At 38.2% G+C, this 21,710-nt stretch overlaps 1 long non-coding RNA gene across 1 annotated transcript in view; it reads left to right on the top strand.

The window, feature by feature from the left end:
* Positions 1-271: 271 nt before the first annotated feature.
* LOC123385324 overlaps positions 272-21,710 on the top strand; it is a 59,872-nt gene continuing 38,433 nt past the window's right edge. The window contains exon 1 of the long non-coding RNA XR_006597633.1: positions 272-450. This is a non-coding gene — a long non-coding RNA (uncharacterized LOC123385324). The remainder of the gene's footprint in view (positions 451-21,710) is intronic.

The following is a 21,710-nucleotide window of genomic DNA, read 5'->3' as shown; positions in this document are numbered from 1 at the left end:
TGCCAAGCACTGTTTTAGCGCTAAGCAAGACTGACAGAGTCCCTGCCTTCACACAGCTTATATTATACCACAGGAATCAAAGAATAAATAAACACATTAATATGTATTGTCGGGTAGTGAAAAGTGATATGGAGGAGAAATAAACAGGATAAGTGAAGCCACACTTGGTGAGTTCTAGAAGAGCAGGGAGGAGGGTGTGGCTGGAATGGAGAGTGAAGAGAGACTGCCAGGAGGTGAAGTCAGAGTGGAAGGGGGAGCTAGTCCTGGTAATACACAGTAAGCACTGGGGCTTTGCTGTAGGTGGAATGAGGAGTCTGGGAGAGTTTTGAGTAGGCCTGACAGTTCCTGTCTTCATTGTGAAGCCATCACCTGGGCTGCATATGGAGGACTGGCTGACCCAGGAAGCAAAGAGTGGAAACAGAGCAACTATGAGGCCACTGCAGTGCCCAGGTGAGAAGCACAGTGCTAGTGGTGGGTAAACTCTGGATCTATTTTTAAGAAGAGTGGACAATATTTGCTCATAGATTATATTGGGGTGTAAGAGAGAAAAAGAAGACCAAAGAATGATTTCAAGAGTTTGGGCTGAGCTCTTGATAGAATGGGGATGTGTGAAAAATCAGGTTTTAAGCATACAAAGCTGGAAGCACTTGTCAGACCCTCAACTGGACCTGGCAAGTGGTTAGCTTCTGGCCTCACCAACCTGAAGCTGAAAGAAGTCAAGGCTGTAGATGTAAAAACTTAGGAATGGGGCACACGGAGGTGGTATTTCAGGCACTCAGCTTCGACAAACTCTCTGTGTGCAGAAGATAACTGAGAGGGTCAGAGAGAAGAGGAGAGGCCAGACAGAGTGGGAAGCCACAAAGCTGAGAACTAGGACAAGGCTTCCAGGAATACAGCAGAGGCAGCATTTCAAGAGGGAGTGAGTGTTGACTGTGTATTTGCTGCTGAGACATTGACACAGGGACTGGGAAATGAATGCTGGCTTTGGCAAGTGAAAGTTCGGTGGCATTAACAGCTGTTTTGGTGGGGACAGTGAGACAAAAGTCTGAGTCAAACAGAGTATGAGTAGAAGGGATGGTAAGGATAAGCAATTCAAGGGGTTTTGGCTATCAGAGAAGCAAAGAAATGGGGCAGTGGCTGGAGGGATGTATGGGATCAAGGTAAGGATTTTCGAGGTCGGAGATATAGTGCCTGTTTGTATGCTGCTGAGAATTATGCAGTTTGTTCATGCATGGAAGACAGAAAGGGAACAAATGCTCCACTGATGTCCCTGAAGAGGCAGTGGGTGGGGTGGGGGGGAGGGGTGGAACAGGCTGGAGGTGGTGGCGACAGGCACAGGCACTCCTCCACTGTAATGAGGGATACATGACTGTTTCCACAAGCCACTCCCCACTTCTTCATTACTCATAGAACCCAGATTTTGTCCACCACCTGTGAGAGGCTATATCATTCAGGAGAGGTTGAGTCTCCCCTAGTCCCCTCAAGTGAACATTGTTTGGTGTAAGCCAGTTGCAGAGATCTGTCTTCTTGCCAAGACATATCCTTAATGCAGGCAAATACAGTTCTGAGAAGGCCTCACTTGAATGATGGCATATGAGACAAAAATATTCCCTTCTTTTGCCTGCCCTACGTTTGGGATCTCGAGGGACCAGTTTAATTAGAAAAGCTATGCGCTGCTAATGGCAGTAGCCTGGGTCCTTGAAACTAACGCTGGGTCAACCCTAGAGCTGCCACCTCCAGGCTTCTCACTAAGTTAAATAATAAATGCCATTGCTCTTTCCAACACATCATACAGTATCTACAGTATCTGGGTTTTTATTTACTTTTGGCAAACAAGCAAAGAAGATCTGTGCTAGTTCCATAGTTATTGGTAGTTCTGGAGTAATCAGCCCCACAAGAGTGTGAATGAGACCAAAAATTCAGACACACACTCGTGACATGAACTGTAGGCACAGGGCATCCCAGAACTACAGGACCAGAATGTGTCCTTGGTACAGAGGTTTGCATGACACCTTTTGGGTACTTTCAGTAGGACTTTGGGAAAATAACTTAAATGATCTGTGCTGCAGTTTCCTCAAATGTAAAGTGGATGTTATAATAGTACCTACCTTATAGAATTCTTGTGAGGATAAAATAAACTTACATGTGTTAAGCTGTTTAAACAGTGCCTGGTCTATACTAAGTGCTATGGTTTTAGCTATTAATTGGCCCTTTGCCTATGGCCATTTCTTTCCTATTGTAAGAAATAATTAAAGATAAAAACAGCTAAAAATTATTGAACATGTATTGTGTGCCAGGCACCACACAACGTGCTCTATTAGTTGTTATCTCATTAACCCAAACTGATTATTTATTCTCTGAGGACTGCTGTTAACCTTGAGCTACCCAAGAGACTTTTTCTTTGGATCAGTCTCCCCAGAGACTCCCAACATATTTCAGAAAGAAAAAAGACAGTGTCACCTAGCTTAGCTTTGACAAATGTGCAAATGCTCCAGACAGCATCCCAGAGAATCTTGCTACAAGCCATTTGGACCCCTCATGGGGATCATCCAAGTTTCTTCTCTGCTCTTACACCCCACCCTGAAGTGAAGGGAGTAGGACAAAGGACTCTAAAGGCAAAAGGGGGACAGAAGTGGGGCAACAATATCATCCATCAGATTGGGTGGGGAGTACCCCCTGTGGATGAACCTTTGAGTCCACCCACATTTCTCCTTGCTCCTCCATGTGGCCAGAGAGAATGACCCAGAGGGGCTTTCCCTTGTGTGACAAAGGAGGAGCCCCTTCCTTTGGACAAACAAGTTGTGCAAAGAAACACAGCAGGATGCCTTAGCCTGAGAAGGTAAAGGCCATACAAAGTCCTGGACAAATGCAAGGAGACCTGGAAGTGTTCCTTACTGCTAGGGTGAATTGTCTGGTGTAGCATTCCTTGGCAAATTCTCTAAGACCTCGTCACTTCAGGTTATCAACAAAGTTACATCCGATGTATGTACAGTTCAGATTTCCAATAAAAACTCCAAACACTTCTGTGGTCATGTCTCTGCTCAGAAACCTCCAAGTGCTTCTCACAGTTCAGTGAATTAAGTCCAACCCCTCACAGGATTTTGAAATGACTGAAGCAGCATTTCTGGCAAAGGCTCAGACACACTGAAGGCTGCATCCTGTACACAGAGCCCACAGGTTGAGACCTCACTCTGTGATGCCTACTATGTATGGCTTCAGAGCAAGGCAGCTCCCCTCAGGGCCAGCTAAGACAGCTGCTGCTGCTTCCATGAGGAGCTCAGTCTTACTGGCTCAGTGAGTGGGGGACAGTGATGAGTGCTGACCCTTCTTGCTTCTTAGGCCCTCATGTAATAATCCCATCACCAGTCCTCAAACCAAGGCTATTCTGGAAGGAGTCACTGGGGGCAGAGTACACTCTGAGCACTTCATAGATGTCTTAACTAATCATCACTCTAACAATATGAGGGTGGAATTACTCTACACAGTGTATAGACTAGGGCTGCTCAATATTTGGTAAAGGTTATACAACTGGTGGGCAGTGGAAATGGAATTTGAGCTGAGGTTTGACCCCAAAGCTAGTGTATTTTTCTGCATCTATTGAAATGATTATACAGTTTTCCTTTTTTGTCTTTTCTTAAGATGAATGACATTTATTACTTTTCAAATGTTGAACCAGGCTTTCATTTCTGGTCTAACTCCTCTTGGTCATATTTTATTCTTTTTATATACGGTTGACCCTTGAACAACATGGGTTTGTGCTGTGCATGTCCCCTTACATGTGATTTTTTTAAATAAATACAATATGCTGTAAATGTATTTTCTTTCCCTTATGATTTTCTTTAAAACATTTTCCTTTCTCTAGCTTACTTTATTGTAAGAATACAGTATATAATACATATACAAAATACGTGCTGATTGACTGTTATTAGTAGGTCTCTGGTCAATAGTAGACTATTAGTAACTACTTTTGGGGGGAGTCAAAGTTATATGTGGATTTTCAACCACACAAGGCTCTATGTCCCTAACCCCTGCATTATTCAAGCTGTATTACTGGATTCAATTTGCCAATATTGTATTAAGAATTTTAGAGTCATTGTTCATGAAGGATATTGGTTAGCAGTTTTCTTCTCTTGTAATGTCTTTGTATGGTTTTGGTATTAGGGTAATATGGGTATCATAAAATGAATTGAGTGTTAACGTGGATCCTGAGAAACTTAACAGGAACCTATGGGGGAGGGGAAGAAAAAAAAAGAGAGGTTAGAGTAGGAGAGAGCCAAAGCATAAGAGACTCTTAAAAAATGAGAACAGGGGCGCCTGGGTGGCGCAGTCGGTTAAGCGTCCGACTTCAGCCAGGTCACGATCTCGCGGTCTGTGTGTTCGAGCCCCGCATCAGGCTCTGGGCTGATGGCTCAGAGCCTGGAGCCTGTTTCCGATTCTGTGTCTCCCTCTCTCTCTGCCCCTCCCCCGTTCATGCTCTGTCTCTGTCTCAAAAATAAATAAATGTTAAAAAAAAAAATTAAAAAAAAAATGAGAACAAACAGGGCTGATGGGGAGTGGGAGGAAGGGGTGGGTGATGGGTATTGAAAAGGGCATCTTTTGGGATGAGCACTGGGTGTTGTATGGAAACCAATTTGACAATAAATTTCATATATTTAAAAAAAATAAAAAAATAAAATGAATTTGGAAACGTTCCCTTCTATATTTTGAACAAGTTCTATATTCTAAAAGAACTTAATTATTCTTAAGCGTTTTATAGAATTCACCAGTGAATTCACCTCTCAGCTTGGAGGTGTCTTTAGGTGGGAGGATTTTAAACTCTGAACTCAAATTATCTGACAGATACAGAATGATTTAGGTTATCTAATTCTTGAATGAACTTTGGTAGTTTGTCTTTCAATAAATTTGCCCATTTCATTCATGATATCAAATGTATTGGCATAAAACTGTTCATAAATTCCTTTATTAGCCATTTAATGTGTATAGAATCTGGAGTAATAGCCCTACTTAGATCTCTGACATTGGTCATTTGTGTCTTCGTTTCCTACACCATTCTGGTCATAAATTTATTAATTTTATTGACTTTTTTCAAAGAACTACATTTTGGTTTTGTTGATTCTTTCTATCTTTTTTTTTTTTTTTCATTTTTACTCATTTCTGCTCTTATATTGATGATTTCCTTCCCCGTGTTTCCTTTAGACTTCATTTGCACTTCTTTTCCTATTTTCTTAAGGTGAAAGCTTAAAGTATGGATTTCAGACCTTTCTTGGTATTTTATTCATTCATTCATTCATTCATTCATTTTTAGAGAGAGAAAGAGCATGAGTGGGGGAGAGAGGCAGAGAGAGAGAGAATCTTAAGCAGGCTCCACACTCAACACAGAGCCTGATGCGAGGCGTGATCCCATGACTCTGGGAACATGAGCCAAATTCAAGAGTCAGACTCTTAACTGACTGAGCCACCTAGGCTCACCTGCTGTTTTCTCAGATAAGCATTTAATACTATTCATTTCCTTTTAAGCGCTGCTTTCAATGTGTCCCACAAATTTTGATGTATTGTATTTTCATTCACTGAAAAATATTTTCTAAGTTATGTTGCTATTTCTCTTTGAAACTATGGGATGTTTAGAAGTGTGTTTTTAATGTTTTATATTTTATATTGGTGAACGATCCATTTGCACTTGCAAAAAATGTGTATTATGCTATTGTTTGGTGAAGTGTTTTAAAATGTCAATTATGTAAGTTTGTTGACAGTATTATTCAGGTCCTCTATATCTTTATCGATTTTATCTCTATTCTGTCAGTCATTACAACTGTATTTATTACAGCTATAGACCCGTATATTTCTCCTCTTAGTTTTAACATTTCCGTTTTATATGAATCAAAGTTTTTATTAGGTACATACACATATAAAATTACTTTTTCTTCTTAATGAATTGATCTTTTGGTCATTAAATAATGCTCCCTGTTGGGGCACCAGGGTGGCTCAGTCGGTTGAGCATCCAACTTCGGCTCACAGTTTGTGGGTTTGAGCCCCGCATCAGGCTCTGTGCTGACGGCTTGCTCAGAGCCTGGAGCCTGCTTCAGATTTTGTGTCTCCTTCTCTCTCTGCCCCTCCCCTGCTCATGCTTTGTCTCATTCTGTTTCTCAAAAATAAATAAATGTAAAAAAAAAATTAAAAAAATAAGGCTTTCTGTTATCATTGGTAATAGTTGCTGTTCTAAGGTTTACTTTTTCTGATATTAATATTGTCATTGTAACTTAATTTTGAGTTTGTAGGTATACCTTTTTCCATTCTTTTACTTTTGGCTATCAGTGTTTTTATATTTTACAGTGAGATTTTTGTACAGAGAATATAATTGGGCTTTTCTTCCTTCCTTCCTTCCTTCCTTCCTTCCTTCCTTCCTTCCTTCCTTCCTCTCTTCCAACTGTAATCTGTTTTTAACTAGGAATTTTGCATTTATTGTAATTACTGACGTAGTTGGATTTAAATTTATCATCTTGAAAATTGTTATTTGTTTCACTTGTTCCTTGTCCATTTTTTTTTCTTTATTCCCTCTCTTCTTTCAATCAAATACTGGATTGAGTATTTATTATTCTAGTAAAATAATCTCCCCTGTTGTTAGTATGTTTAAAAAGTTCCTTGTTGGGGCGCCTGGATGGCTCAGTTGGTTAAGCGTCCGACTTCAGCTCAGGTCATGATCTCATGGTCCATGAGTTCAAGCCCCGCGTCGGGCTGTGTGCTGACAGCTCAGAGCCTGGAGCCTGTTTCGGGTTCTGTGTCTCCCTCTCTCTCTGACCCTCCCCTGTTCATGCTCTCTCTCTGTCTCAAAAATAAATAAACGTTAAAAAAAATTTTTTTTAAATAAAAAGTTCTTTGTTGGGGCGCCTGGGTGGCTCAGTCAGTTAAGTGTCCAACTTCAGCTCAGGTCATGATCTCACAGTTCGTGAGTTCAAGCCCCACATTCGGTCCTATGCTGACAGCTCAGGGCCTGGAGCCTGCTTCAGAGTCTGTATCTCCCTCTCTCTCTGCTCCTACCTCCCTCCACTTGTGCACAGTCTCTCTCTCTCTCTCTTAAAAATAAAATAAACATTCAAAAAATAAAAAAAAATAAAGAAAAAGTTCTTTGCTAGTGGGTATTATAGGATTTATATTAACATATTCAACTTCTCATGCTATACCTTCAAATAATTTACCACTTCCATATAGTGTATAAACTTAAATTATGGTTTTCTCATTTCTTTTTTTTCTTTAAAAAATTTTTTTTAATATAATTTATTGTCACATTGGCTACCATATGGTGTGTAAAGTGTGCTCTTGGTTTTTGGAGTAGATTCCCATGGTTCATTGCTTACATACAACACCCAGAGCTTATCCCAACAAGAGCCCTCTTCAATGCCCATCACCCATTGTCCCCTCTTCCCCACCCCCACATCCACCCTCAGTTTTCTGTATTTAAGAGTCCCTTATGGTTTGCTTCCCTCTCTCTCTATAACTATTTTGTCCCCTTCCCATCCCCCATGGTCATCTGTTAAGTTTCTCAAGATGCACATATGAGTGAAAACATATGATGTCTGTCCTTCTCTGACTGACTTATTTCACTCAGCATAGCACCCTCCAGTTCTATCCATGTTGTTGCAAATGACCAGATTTCATTTTTTTCTCATTGCCAAGTAGTTTTCCATTGTATATATAAACCACATCTTTCATCCATTCATCAGTTGATGGACTTTTAGGCTTTTTCCATATTTTGGCTATTGTTGAAAGCACTGCTATAAACATTGGGGTACATGTGCCCCTGTGCATCAGCACTCCTGTATCCTTTGGATAGATTCCTAGTAGTGCTATTGCTGGGTCATAGGGTAGCTCCATTTTTAATTTTTTGAGGAAGCTCCACACTATTTTCCAGAATGGCTGCATCAGTTTGCATTCCCACCAGGAGTACAAGAGGGTTCCCATTTCTCCACATTCTCACCAGCATCTGTAGTTTACTGAGTTGTTCATTTTAGCCACTCTGACCGGTGTGAGGTGATATCTCAGTGTGGTTTTGATATATATTTCCTGATGCTGAGTGACATTGAGCATCTTTTCATGTGCCTGTTGGTCATCTGGATGTCTTCTTTGGGAAAGTGTCTATTCATGTCTTCTGACCATTTCTTCATTGGATTATTTGTTTTTCAGGTGTTGAGTTTGGTAAGTTCTTTTTTTTTTAATATGAAATTTATTGTCAGTTGGTTTCCATACAACACTCAGTGCTCATCCCAACAGGTGCCCTCCTCAATGCCCATTACCCACTTTCCCTTCCCTCCCACTCCCCATCAACCTTCAGTTTATTCTCAGTTTTAAGAGTCTCTAATGGTTTGCCTCCTTCCCTCTCTGTAACTTTTTCCCTCTTCCCCTCCCCCATGGTCTTCTGTTAAGTTTCTTAGGATCCACATAAGAGTGAGAACATATGGTATCTGTCTTTCTCTCTATGACTTATTTCACTTAGCATAACACTCTCTGGTTCCATCCATGTTGCTGCAAAAGGCCATATTTCATTCTTTCCCATTGCCACGTAGTATTCCATTGTATATATAAACCATGACTTCTTTATCCATTCATCAGTTGATGGACATTTAGACTCTTTCCATACTTTGGCTATTGTTGAAAGTGCTGCTATAAACATTGGGGTAGGAGTACTCCTACACATCAGCACCCCTTTATCCCTTGGGTAAATTCCTAGCAGTGCTATTGCTGGGTCATAGGATAGATCTAGTTTTAATTTTTTGAGGAAACTCCACACTGTTGTCCAGACCGGCTACACCAGTTTGCATTCCCACCAACAGTGCAAGAGGGTTCCTGTTTCTCCACATCCTCACCAGCATCTATAGTCTCCTCATTTGTTCATTTTAGTCACTCTGACTGGCATGAGGTGATATCTCAATGTGCTTTTGGTTTGTATTTCCCTGATGAGGAGCGACGTTGAGCATCTTTTCATGTGTCTATTGGCCATCCGGATGTCTTCTTTAGAGAAGTGTCTATTCATGTCTTCTACCCATTTCTTCACTGGATTATTTGTTTTTCAGATGTGGAGTTTGGTAAGTTCTTTATAGATTTTTGATACTAGCCCTTTGTCTGATATGTCATTTGCAAATATATTTTCCCATTCTGTTGGTTGACTTTTAGTTTTGTTGATTGTCTCCTCTGCAGTGCAGAAGCTTTTTATCTTCATGAGGTCCAATTTTTTTTTTTTTTTTTTTTTTTTTGCTTTTAATTCCCTTGCCTTTGGAGATGTGTTGAATAAGAAATTGCTGTGGCTAAGGTCAGAGAGGTTTTTTCCTGCCTTCTCCTCTAGGATTTTGATGGTTTCTTGTCTCACATTCAGGTCCTTTATCCATTTTGAGTTTTTGTGAATGGTGTAAGAAAGTGGTGTAGTTTCATCCTTCTGCATGTTGCTGTCCAGTTCTCCCAGCACCATTTGTTAAAGAGACTGTCTTTTTTCCATTGGATATTCTTTCCTGCTTTGTCAAAGATTAGTTGGCCATACTTTTGTGGGTCCAATTCTGGAGTCTCTATTCTATTTCATTGGTCTATGTGTCTGTTTTTGTGCCAATGTCATGCTGTCTTGAAGACTACAGCTTTGTAGTAGAGGATAAAGTCTGGGATTATGATGCCTCCCACTTTGGTCTTCTTCAATATTACTTTGGCTATTCGGGGTATTTTGTGGTTCCATACAAATTTTAGGATTGCTTGGTCTAGCTTCAAGAAGAATGCCGGTGCAATTTTGACTGGGATTGCATTGAATGTGTAGATTGCTTTGGGTAGTATTGACATTTTAACAATATTTATTCTTCCAATCCATGAACATGGAATGTTTTTCCATTTCTTTATATCTTCTTCAATTTCCTTCATAAGCTTTCTATAGTTTTCAGCATAGAGATCTGTTACATCTTTGGTTAGGTTTATTCCTAGGTATTTTATGCTTCTTGGTGCAGTTGTGAATGGGATCAGTTTCTTTATTTGTCTTCCTGTTGCTTCATTATTACTGTATAAGAATGCAACTGATTTCTGTACATTGATTTTGTATCCTGCAACTCTGCTAAATTCATGTATCAGTTCTAGCAGACTTTTGGTGGAGTCTATTGGATTTTCCATGTATAGTATCATGTCATCTGCAAAAAGTGAAAGCTTGACTTCATCTTTGCCAATTTTGATGCCTTTGATTTCCTTTTGTTGTCTGAATGCTGATGCTAGCACTTCCAACACTATGTTAAACAACAGCGGTGAGAGTGGACATCCCTGTCGCGTTCCTGTTCTCAGGGGGAAAGCTCTCAGTTTTTCCCCATTGACGATAATATTAGCTGTGGGATTTTCATAAATGGTTTTTATAATGTTTAAGTATGTTCCTTCTATCCTGACTTTTGAGGGTTTTTATTAAGAAAGGATGCTGAATGTTGTCAAATGCTTTTTCTGCATCTATTGACAGGATCATATTCTTTCTTTTATTAATGTGATGTATCACATTGATTGATTTGCAAATATTGAACCACCCCTGCAGCCCAGGAATAAATCCCACTTGATCATGGTGAATAATTCTTTTTATATGCTGTTGAATTTGATTTGCTAGTATCTTGGGAATTTTTACATCCATATTCATCAGGGATATTGGCCTGTAATTCTCCTTTTTTGTGGGGTCTCTTTCTGGTTTGGGAATCAGGGTAATGTTTGCTTCAGAGAATGAGTCCAGAAGCTGTCCTTCCATTTCTATTTTTTGGAACAGCTTGAGAAGGTTAGGTACTACCTCTGCTTTAAATGTCTAGTAGAATTCCCCTGGGAAGCCATCTGGCCCAGGACTCTTATTTTTTGGGAGATTTTTGACAATTGATTCAATTTCTTCACTAGTTATGGATCTGTTCAAATTTTCTATTTCTTCCCATTTTTTTGGTACTGTGTATGTGTATCTAGAAATTTGCCCATTTCTTCCAGGTTGACCACTTTGTTGGCATATAATTTTTCATAGTATTCTGTAATAATTGTTTGTATTTCTGTGGTGTTGGTTGTGATCTTTCCTCTTTCATTTGTGATTTTGTCTATTTGGGTCCTCTCTCTTTTCTTTTTGAGAAGTCTGGCTAGTGGTTTATCAATTTTGTTTATTTTTTCAAAAAAACATCTCTTAGATTCATTGATCTGTTCTCCTGATCTATTTTGTTTATTTCTGCTTTAATATTTATTATTTATCTTCTGCTAGTTTTGGGGTTTCTTTGCTGTTCTGCTTCTAGTTCTTTTAGGTGTGAGTTAGGTTTTGTATTTTGGATTTTTCATGTTTCTTTAGATAGGTCTGGATTGTAATGTATTTTCCTCTTATGAGTGCATTTGCCTCATCCCAAAAGTTTTGGACTGTTGAGCTTTCATTTTAAGTTTCTTCCATGTATTTTTAAATTTTTCTTTGCCTGGTTGACTCATTCATTCTTTAGTAGGATGTTCTTTAACCTCCATGCATTTGGAGGATTTCCAAACTTTTTCTTGTGGTTGATTTCAAGTTTCATAGTGCTGTAATCTAAAATATGCATGGTATTATCTCATTTCTTTCATATTTATTGAGGGCTTTTTTGTGACCCAGTATGTGATCTATCTTGGAGAACGTTCCATGTGTACTCGAGAAGAAAGTATGTTGTGCTGCTTTGGGATGTAGAGTTCTAAATATATCTGTCACGTCCATCGGGTCCAATGTGCCATTCAGGGCCATTGTTTCTTTACTGATTCCCACTAGATGATCTGTGCATTGTTGTAAATGGAGTATTAAAGTCCCCTGCAATTACCATATTCTTAACAATAAGGTTGCTTATGTTTGTGATAATTGATTTATATATTTGGGTTCTTCCAAGTTGGAGGAATAAACATTTACCATTGTTAGCTCTTCTTGATGGATAGACCCTGTAATTATGATATAATGCCCTTGTTCATCTCTTGTTATGGCCTTTAGTTTAAAATCTAGTTTGTCTGAGAGGCGCCTGGGTGGTTTGGTTGGTTAAGCGTCCGACTTCAGCTCAGGTCATGATCTCCTGGACCGTGAGTTCGGCCCCACGTCGGGCTCTGTGCTGACAGCTCAGAGCCTGGAGCCTGGAGTCTGTTTCGGATTCTGTGTCTCCCTCTCTCTCTGCTCCTCCCCTGTTCATGCTCTGTCTCTCTCTGTCTCAAAAATAAATAAATGTTAAAAAATTTTTTTAAAAATCTAGTTTGTCTGATATCATAATGGCTACTCCAGCTTTCTTTTGACTTCTAGTAGCATGATAGATGACTCTTCATCCCCTCACTTTCAATCTGAAGGTGTCCTTAGGTCTAAAATGGGTCTCTTGTAGACAGCATATAGATGGGTTTTTTTTAAATCCCCTGTGTCTTTTGACTGGAGCGTTTAGTCCATTTAAATTCTTAGTTATTGAAAGAGATGGATTTAGTGTCATTGTATTATGTATAGGTTTAATGCTTGTGGTGATGTCTCTGGTCCTTTGTGGTCTTTGTAGCATTCCACTCATAGAGTTCCCCTTAGGATCTCTTGCAGGGCTTGTTTAGTGGTCATGAACTCCTTCAGTTTTTGTTTCCCAGGAAAATATTTTTCTCTCCTTTTATACTTTTTAAAAATGTGTTTAATGTTTATTTTTGAGAGAGAGACATACTGAGTGCTAGCGGGGGAGGGTCAGAAAGAGACACAGAATCTGAAGCATTCCTCAAGCTCTGGGCTGTCAGAACAGAGCCCGATGCAGAGCTTGAACTCACAAACCCTGAGACCATAACACAAGCGGAAGTCAGACAACCAAGTCACCCAAGTGGCTTCTCTCCTTTTATTCTGAATGAAAGCCTTGCTGGATAAAGGATTCCTGGCTGCATATTTTTCCCATTCAGCATATTGACTATTTCCTGCCACTTCTTTCTGGTCTGCCAGGTTTCAGTGGACAGGTCTGCTACTACCCTTATGTGCCTACCCTTGTAGATTAAAGTCCTAGCTGCTTTCCAAATTCTCTTTGTATTTTGTTAGTTTCACTATGATGTGCCATGGAGAAAACCTATCCTTGAATCTGAAAGGAATTCTCTGTGCCTCCTGGATTTGGATGTCAACTTCCTTCGTCAGATTAATCAAGTTCTCAACAATATTTTTTTCAAATAAACCTTCTGCCCCTTTCTCACTTCTTATTCTGGAACTTCTATTGTGTAGAAGTTCATTGAATCACTTTGTTCTGTAATTCTCCCCTTGTGGTCTAAGATTTTCTTTCTTTTTATCAGCTTCATCATTTTCCCATGATTTAGCTTCTATTTCATTTATCTTCCCTTCTGCTTCCTCCATCCTCGCTTTCACTGCATCTAGTTTATTTTGTACCTCATTTACAACATTTCTTAATTCATTGTGACAATTTCTTAGTTTCTTGATCTCTGGAGCAGTAGATTCTCTGCTGTCTTCTATGCTTTTTTCAAGCCCATCTATTAATCTTATGACTATTATTCTAAATTCTTGATCAGATAAATTGTTTATATTTGTTTTGAGTAATTCTCTGTCATTTCTTCCTGGAATTCTTTTTGAAAATTCTTCCATTTCATCATTTTGGCCATTTTTCTGTCCTTTATGTATTTTAATATCTTGTTATGTGTCCTGCATGCATGTACACTACTATATTAAAAAGGGGTCATACACTGTCCACAGCCTGGCCCTTCAGGAGGTGTTTTTGGAATGTGTTGCATGCTCTCTGTTGTTGTGACTCTGCTCATCTCCCTACTGGTAGTGGGACTTTGGAGCTTGCACCAGGTGTGTTTTGATTTGTTCACTGAAGTAATCCTGAAAAAAAACCTTAAAAGTGGGGGTGGTTGTAGGAGAAGACTTATCTCTTGTGAAGAGAGAAATGACAGGGGTGGGAAAAAAGAAAAGAAAAAAAATTGACCAGGCATAGAATCAGAGAAACTATACAGCTTAATCCAGAAAGAGAGAAGGAGGGGTAAATAAAGGAGATACAGAAGAGGAGAAAAAGTAATAGATTAAAAATGTCTATTTAAACAAACCAACAACCAGAATAGAGAAGGGAAGAAATAATAGGAAGAAATGGAAGAAAAAATATATATAATAATTGACCAAGAATCAAATTAGAAAATGCAAAACCATTGGACTGATGGTGCCCTAGAACTGGTGGCTGCACTGGTCTGGAAAAGGGGCCATTTGGTTCAGTCAGTGTCAATCTTACTCTAGTAGATACACAGTTACTGTGCATAGAGGGGAACGGTTTGGTGTAGGCTGGTCCCATCTCCACTGTGGGCCTGCTCTCCCTTCCCTGAAGCCCTACCTTGTTGGTGATGGGGAGAAAAATGGCCACACCCCAGTATCTCCTCCCCAGACCAGGTGTCCCAGACCACTCTGTTCAGGCCATCCTCACAGTGCCACATGGACTTGAGTAGGATGGTTTGTCCCACTCTACAGTCTCTCATACCTTCCAGGTGGTTGGCTGGGATTCAAACCCTGATGTCTTAAAGGATCCCACTCCACATGCCTTAGTCATGGGGTAGTGCCACTCCACCCAACCAGCTGACAAAAGGCCTCTGGTTGGAGGGCACCTGCATGGTCTTTTGTCCTTAGAGTGGCTATATACCTTCTTCCCATAGCACTAAAGGGAGGGGACTGCTCTCTCTGCACTTCTGAACTAGCTGAACCTGGGGCTGCCCCCCCACGCTATACCCCCCACAGGTGCATGTACAGTGAGGCAGGCCCCAGTCCAGAGAAAGCCCTGCAACCCTCCATGATGATGCTGTCTGTTTTGTCTCTCCCAATTCACAATCACATACCCATAGCCCACTAAGTTGTCCCCATGGGCCCCTGGAGATGTTTCTGTCACTCTGTAGCCTGGATTCCTGGAATTCCAAGACTTCTGACCTCAGTACTGCTGTATTTGAGGGATGAGGGAAGCTTGGGTGCCTTTATTCTCCACCATGTTGACTCCTCCCACAGGTGTCTAGCTTTTTTTTTTTTTTCTTTTTAACAAGCAGACTTGGGCACCTGGGTGGATCACTTGTTTGAGCGTCCTATTCTTGATTTTGGCTTGGGTCATGATCTCATGTTTCACGGAAACAAGCCCTATGAAGGGCTCTGAGCTGACAGCACAGAGCCTGCTTGTTATTCTCTCTCCCTCTCTTTCTGCCCCTCCCAAGCCACACACTCTCTCTCTCAAAATAAATAAATAAACTTAAATAAAAACAAGCAGATCAAAACACACATAGGATCAAGCTAATCTTGTTTATTTTTTCTGGACAAAATGACAAGATGGGGGAATTCATCCCAAAAGAAAGAACAGGAAGTAGAAGTAATTGTCAGAGATTTAATCAATATAGATATAAGTAAGATATCTGAGCTAGAATTTAAAACAACAATTATAAGGATACTAGCTTGACTTGAAAAAAAGCATAGAAGACACTAGAGAATCCCTTACTGGATAGATAAAAGAATTAAACTCTAGTCAGGTCAAAATTAAAATGCTATAACTGAGATGCAAACCCAAATGGATGTCATAACAATGAGGATGGATGAAGTAGAGGAACAAATCAATGATATAGAAGATTAAATTATGGAAAATAATGCAGCTGAAAAGAAGGCAGGAAGGTATGGGATCGCAAATGTAGATTCAGAGAACTTAGCAACCCATTAAAATTGAGTAACTTTCATATCATAGGAGTCCTAGGGATTAAGAGAAGAAAAAAGGGGCCAGAGGGTTTATTTCAGCAAATCATAGCTGAAAACTTTCCTGGGAAAGAACAATGACATCAAAATCTAAGAAACACAAAGAATTCCCATTAAATGGCTTGGAATGACACACTGGACTGGTTGGATTTACCAGATATATTCAGAACATTTCATCCTAAAACAGTGGAATACACAGTCTTTTTGAGTGCAGATGGACCATTCTCCAGAATATATCCCATACTGTGTCACAAATCGGCACTCAACAAGTACAGAAAGATTGAAATCATACCATGCATATATTCAGACCACAGTGCTATGAAACTTGAACTCAACCAGAATAATTTGAAAACACCACATATAAATGGTAGTTAAAGAACATCTTACTAAAGTTGAATGTAATAACCAGAAAATTTAAAAAGAAATTAAAAAGATACATGGAAGCAAATGAAAATGAAAACAGGATAGTCCAAAACCTTGGGATATAGCAAAGGTGGTTTAGGAAGAAAGTATATTGCAAAACAGGCCTACCTCAAGAAGCAAGAAGAGTCTCAAATACACAACCTAACCTTATACCTAAAGGAGCTAGAAAAGGAACAGAAAATAAAGCTGAAAGCCAGAAGAAGGGAAAAAATAAAGATTAGAGCAGAAATAAATAATACAGAAACAAAAAAATCAATAGAACATATCAACAAAACTGAGAGCTGTTTCTCTGAAAGAATTAATAAAGTAGATAAACCCCTAGCCAGACTTATGAAAAAGGAAAGCTAAAGGACCCAAATAAATAAAATAATGAATGAAAAAGGAGAGATTACAACCAACCCCATAGAAATACAACTATAAGAGAGTACTATGAAAAAGTATATGCCAACAAACTGGGAAATCTGTGAAAAATGAACAAATTCCTAGAAACTCACACACTACCAAAACTGACAGAAATGGGAAGAAATAGAAAATTTGAACAGACCTATAACCAGCAAAGAAATTGAATCAGTAATCAGAAATCTCCCAACAAATAAATCTTGGGCCAGATAGCTTCCAAGGGGAATTTTACCAGGAATTAAAAGAAGAGCTAATATCTATTCTTCTCAAAAGTTCTTAAAAAAAAGAAATGGAAGGAAAACTTCCCAACTAATTCTATGAGGTCAGCATTACCTAGACTCCAAAACCAAAGACCCCCTAAAAAGGAGAATTAAGGAAAATATCCCTGATGAACCTGAATGCAAAAATTCTCAACAAGAGACTAGTACCAACAGTACATTAAAAGAATTAGGAACCACAATCAAGTGGGATTTATTCCTGGACTGCAAGCATAGTTCAATATTTGCAAATCAACCAATGTGATACACCACATTAATAAAAGAAAGGGTATGATCCTCTGGATAGATGCAGAAAAAGCATTTGACAAAATACAGGATCCATTCTTGTTTAAAAAAAAAACTCAACAAAGTAGGGATAGATAGAACATACCTCAACATCATAAAGGCCATATATGAAAGATCTACAGATAATATCATCCTCAATGGGGAAAAAGGGTAAATCTAACCAAAGAGGTAAAGGACCTATACTCTGAAAACTATAGAACATTCATTAAAGAAATTGAAGAGGACACAAAGAAATGGAAAACATTCCATGTTTATGGATTGGAAGAACAAACATTGCTAAAATGTGTATACTACCCAAAGCAGTATACACACTTAATGCAATCCCCACCAAAATACTACCAGCATTTTTCACAGAACTAGAACAATCTTAAAATTTGTATGGAACCACAAAACACTGCAAATAGCCAATGTAATCCTGAAAGAGAAAATCAAAACTGGAGGCATGATGATTCCAGATTTCAAGCTATACTACAAAGCTGTAGTCATCAAGACAATATTGTACTGGCACAAAAAGAAACACACAAACCAGTGGAACAGAATAGAAAACCCAGAAATGAACCCACAACTATATAGTCAACTCATTTTTGACAAAGCAGGAAAGAATATCCAATAGAGTAAAGACAGTCTTTTCAACAAGTGGTATTGGGAAACCTGGATGATGACATACAAAGAATAACTGGACTGCTTTCTTACACCATACACAAAAATAAATTCAAAATGGATGAAAGATCTAAATGTGAGACAGGAAATCATAAAAATCTTAGTGGAGAACATAGGCAGCAACCTCTTTGACCTCAGCCATAACAACTTATTACTAGATCTTGCTGAGGCAAGGGAAATAAAAGCAAAAATGAAATATTGGCACTTCATCAAGGTAAGAACCTTCTGCATGGTAAAGGAAATAATCAACAAAACTAAAAGGCAGCCTACGGAATGGGAGAATATTTTGAAAACGACATAACAGATAAAGGGTTAGTATCCAAAATCTATAAAGAACTTCTCAAACTCAACACTCAAAAAACAAATAGTTCATTTAAGAAATGTGCAGAAGAGGGGTGCCTGGGTGGCTCAGTCAGTTAAGTGGCTGACGTCAGCTCAGGTCATGATCTCAGTTTGTGAGTTTGAGCCCCGCGTCGGGCTCTGTGCTGACAGCTCAGAGCCTGGAATCTGCTTCAGATTCTGTGTCTCCCTCTCTCTGGCCCTCCCTCCCTCACACTCTGTCTGCCTGTTTCAAAATTAAATAAACATCAAAAAATAGTTAAAAAAAAGAAATGTGCAGAAGACATGAATAGGCACTTTTTTTAAAGAAGACACCCAGATGACTAAGAGACATGAAAAGATGAACATCACTCATCATCTAAGAACTACAAATCAAAACTACAATGAGATACCACCTGACACCTGTCAGAATGGCTAAAATTAACAATACAAGAAACAACAGGTGTTGGTGAGGATGTGGAGAAAAGGGAACATTCTTGCACCATTGGTGGGAATGTAAACTGGTGCACCACTATGGAAAACAGTATGGAGTTTCTTCAAAAAGTTAAAAATAGTCCAGTAATTGCACTCCTAGGTATATACCCAAAGGATACAAAAATAAAGATTCGAAGGGGTATGTGCACCTAGATGTTTATAGCAGCATTATCAACAATAGCCAAACTATGGAGACAGCTCAAATGTCAACTGACTATAAATGGATAAAGAAGATATGGTGTATATACACTGGAATATTAGTCAGCCATAAAAAATGAAATTTTGCCATTTTCAACAACATGGATGGCCCCGGAGTGTATTATGCTAAGCAAAATAAGTCAGTCAAAGAAAGACAAATACCATATGATTTCACTCATATGTGGTATGATAACATGTGGGGTGGTGGGAGAGGGAGGGAAACTAACCAGAAGAAATTTTTAATGATAGAGAAGACATTGAGGTTTGGTGGAGGGAGGTATGTGGAGGATGGGTTAATGGGTGATGGGTATTAAGGATAGCCCTTGTTATGCTGAGAACAGGGTGTTGTATGGAAGTGATGAATCCCTGAATTCTACTCCTGAAACCAATATTGCACTGTATGATAACTAACTAGAATTTAAATAAAAATCTGAAAATAAAAATAAACAATAAATAAATATATAAATATATAAACAAAGTAATAGTCATAAAGATATTCAATGGACTTGAGAGGAGAGCAGAGGACCTCCGTACAACCTCAACAAACAGAAAACAAAAAGAACCAATCAAAGATAAAGAATTCAATAACTGAAATTAAAAATTCACTAGAGGGAATAAATTGTAGACTAGAGAAAGAAGAATAAAGGAGCAGAGTAACAGAAAACAATCATGCTGTACAGGAGAGAGAAAAATTATAATAAAAAATGAAAATATATTAAGGAAACTCAACACTACCATTAAGCATAAAAACATTCACTTTATAAGGGTCCCAGAAAGAACAGAGAAAGGGGGCATAACATTTATTTGATGAAAGCTTCCCAAATCTGGAAGGGAAACAGAAATCCATATAAAGAGGCACAACCACAGGAGATCCAAACTAAGACACATAGTAATATAAATTTCAAAAAGTAGCAATAAAAATGTTTAAGAGCATCAAGAGAAGACAAGGGAAACCCTATAAGGCCATCAGCTGATTCTTTAGTGAAAGCTTCAGGCCAGAAGGGAGTGGCATAATATACTCAAAATGCTGAAAGACTCTATTCAGCAAGGGTATCATTCAGAATGGAAGGAGAGATAAGGAGTTTCCCAAACAAAAGTTAAAAGAAATCATGACCGTTAAGCTAAATCGGTCCTATAAGAATTGTTAAAGAAGACTCTTTGAGTGGAAAGATAAGACCATAAGTAGGAATAAGAAAAGTAGGAAGCATGAAACCAGTAAAATTAAGTATATAAAAACCACTTATGGGATTCACAAAATAAAAAAAGGTAAAGTATGACAACATAAACCTAAAATTTGGGGTTGAGGGAGTAAAGATTGGGTTCAAACTTAAGGAACCAACAACTTAATATAGACTGCTATATCCAGAAGATGTTATATACAAACCAATATTAACCACAAATCAAAAATCCGCAATACATATACAAAAATAAAGAGAAAGGAAAACAATTATATCACTAAAGAAAGCCAACAAACCATGAGATGATAGCAAAAGAAGTATGGAAGAGAGATCTACAAAAATAGCTATAAAGCAAGTAACAAAATAGCAATAAGAACACAACTATCAATAATTACTTTGCAGATAAACTAAATGCTTTAATTAAAAAACATAAAGTGAAGGAATGGATAAAAAAAAAGCAACACACATCTACAGGCTACCTACAAGAGACTCATTTCAGACCTTAAGACACTTGCATATTGAAAATGAAAGGATGGAAAAGAATTTATTATGTAAATGGAAGTGAAAAGAAAGCTGGGATAGCAATGCTTATATTGAACAAAATTGACCTTACAGCAAAGACTATAACAAAAGACAAAGTAGAATACTACATAATTATAAAAGGAACAATCCAACAGAAAGACATAACAATTGTAAATATTGATGTATCCAACACAGGAGCCCCCAAATACAGAAAGCAGCTAATAATAAATATAAAGGAACTAATCAATAGTAATACAATAATAGTAGCAGGCCTTAACATCCTACTTACATCAGTGGATAGATGGCTTAAACAAAAAATCAATAATGAAATAGTGGCTTTGAATGACACACTAGGTAAGTTTGATCTAATAGATATATTCAGAATATTCCATCCTAAAATAGAAAAATACACATTCTTTTCAAGTGCATGGAACATTCTCTAGAATAGGTCATATGTTAGGCCACAACACAAGTCTCAAAGAATTTCAAAAAGATTAAAGTCATAGTTATGCATCTTTTCTGAGCACGATGCTATAAACTAGCAATCAACCACAAGAAAAAAGTCTGGAAAGAATGCAAATACATGGAGGTTAAATAACATGCTACTAAAGAAATATGGGTAAACCAAGAAATTAAAGATATTTAACTTAAAAATACATGCAAACAAATAAAAGTGAAAACAAAAGGGTCTAAAATATTTGGGATGTAGTATAAGTTGTTATAACAGGGAAGTTTTTGGCAATAAAGAGTTAACATAAGAAGCAAGAAAAATCTCAAATCACCAACCTAACCAAAGACAGCTAGAAGAAGAACAACAAACAAAACCCTAAACCAGTGGAGGGAAGGAAATAATGAAGATTAGAGCAGAAATAAAATAGAAACTAAAAAGAACAAAAATAAATAAATAAAAACCACAGATCAATGAAACCAGGAGCTGGTTCTTTGAAAAGATCAACAAAATTAATAATCCTTTAGCCAGACCCATACATAAAAAATTAAAAAAAAAACAGAGAGAAAGGACTCAAATAAAAATCAGAAATGAAAGAGGAGATGAAACAACAAACACCACAGGAATACAAAGGATTATAAGAGAATATTATGAAAGGTTATATGTCAACAAATTGACAACTTAGAAGAAATGGATAAATTCATAGAAACATATAACCTCCAAAAGTGAATGAGGAAGAAATAAAAAATTTGAACTGATTATCAGCAATGAAATTGAATCAGTAATCAACAAACTCCAAACAAGAAGTCCAAGTGCAG

This window comes from Felis catus, chromosome B2 (assembly GCF_018350175.1).
Source record: "Felis catus isolate Fca126 chromosome B2, F.catus_Fca126_mat1.0, whole genome shotgun sequence".
NCBI classification, from domain to species: Eukaryota; Metazoa; Chordata; class Mammalia; order Carnivora; family Felidae; genus Felis; species Felis catus.
This window is presented reverse-complemented; position numbering and strand designations above follow the sequence as displayed.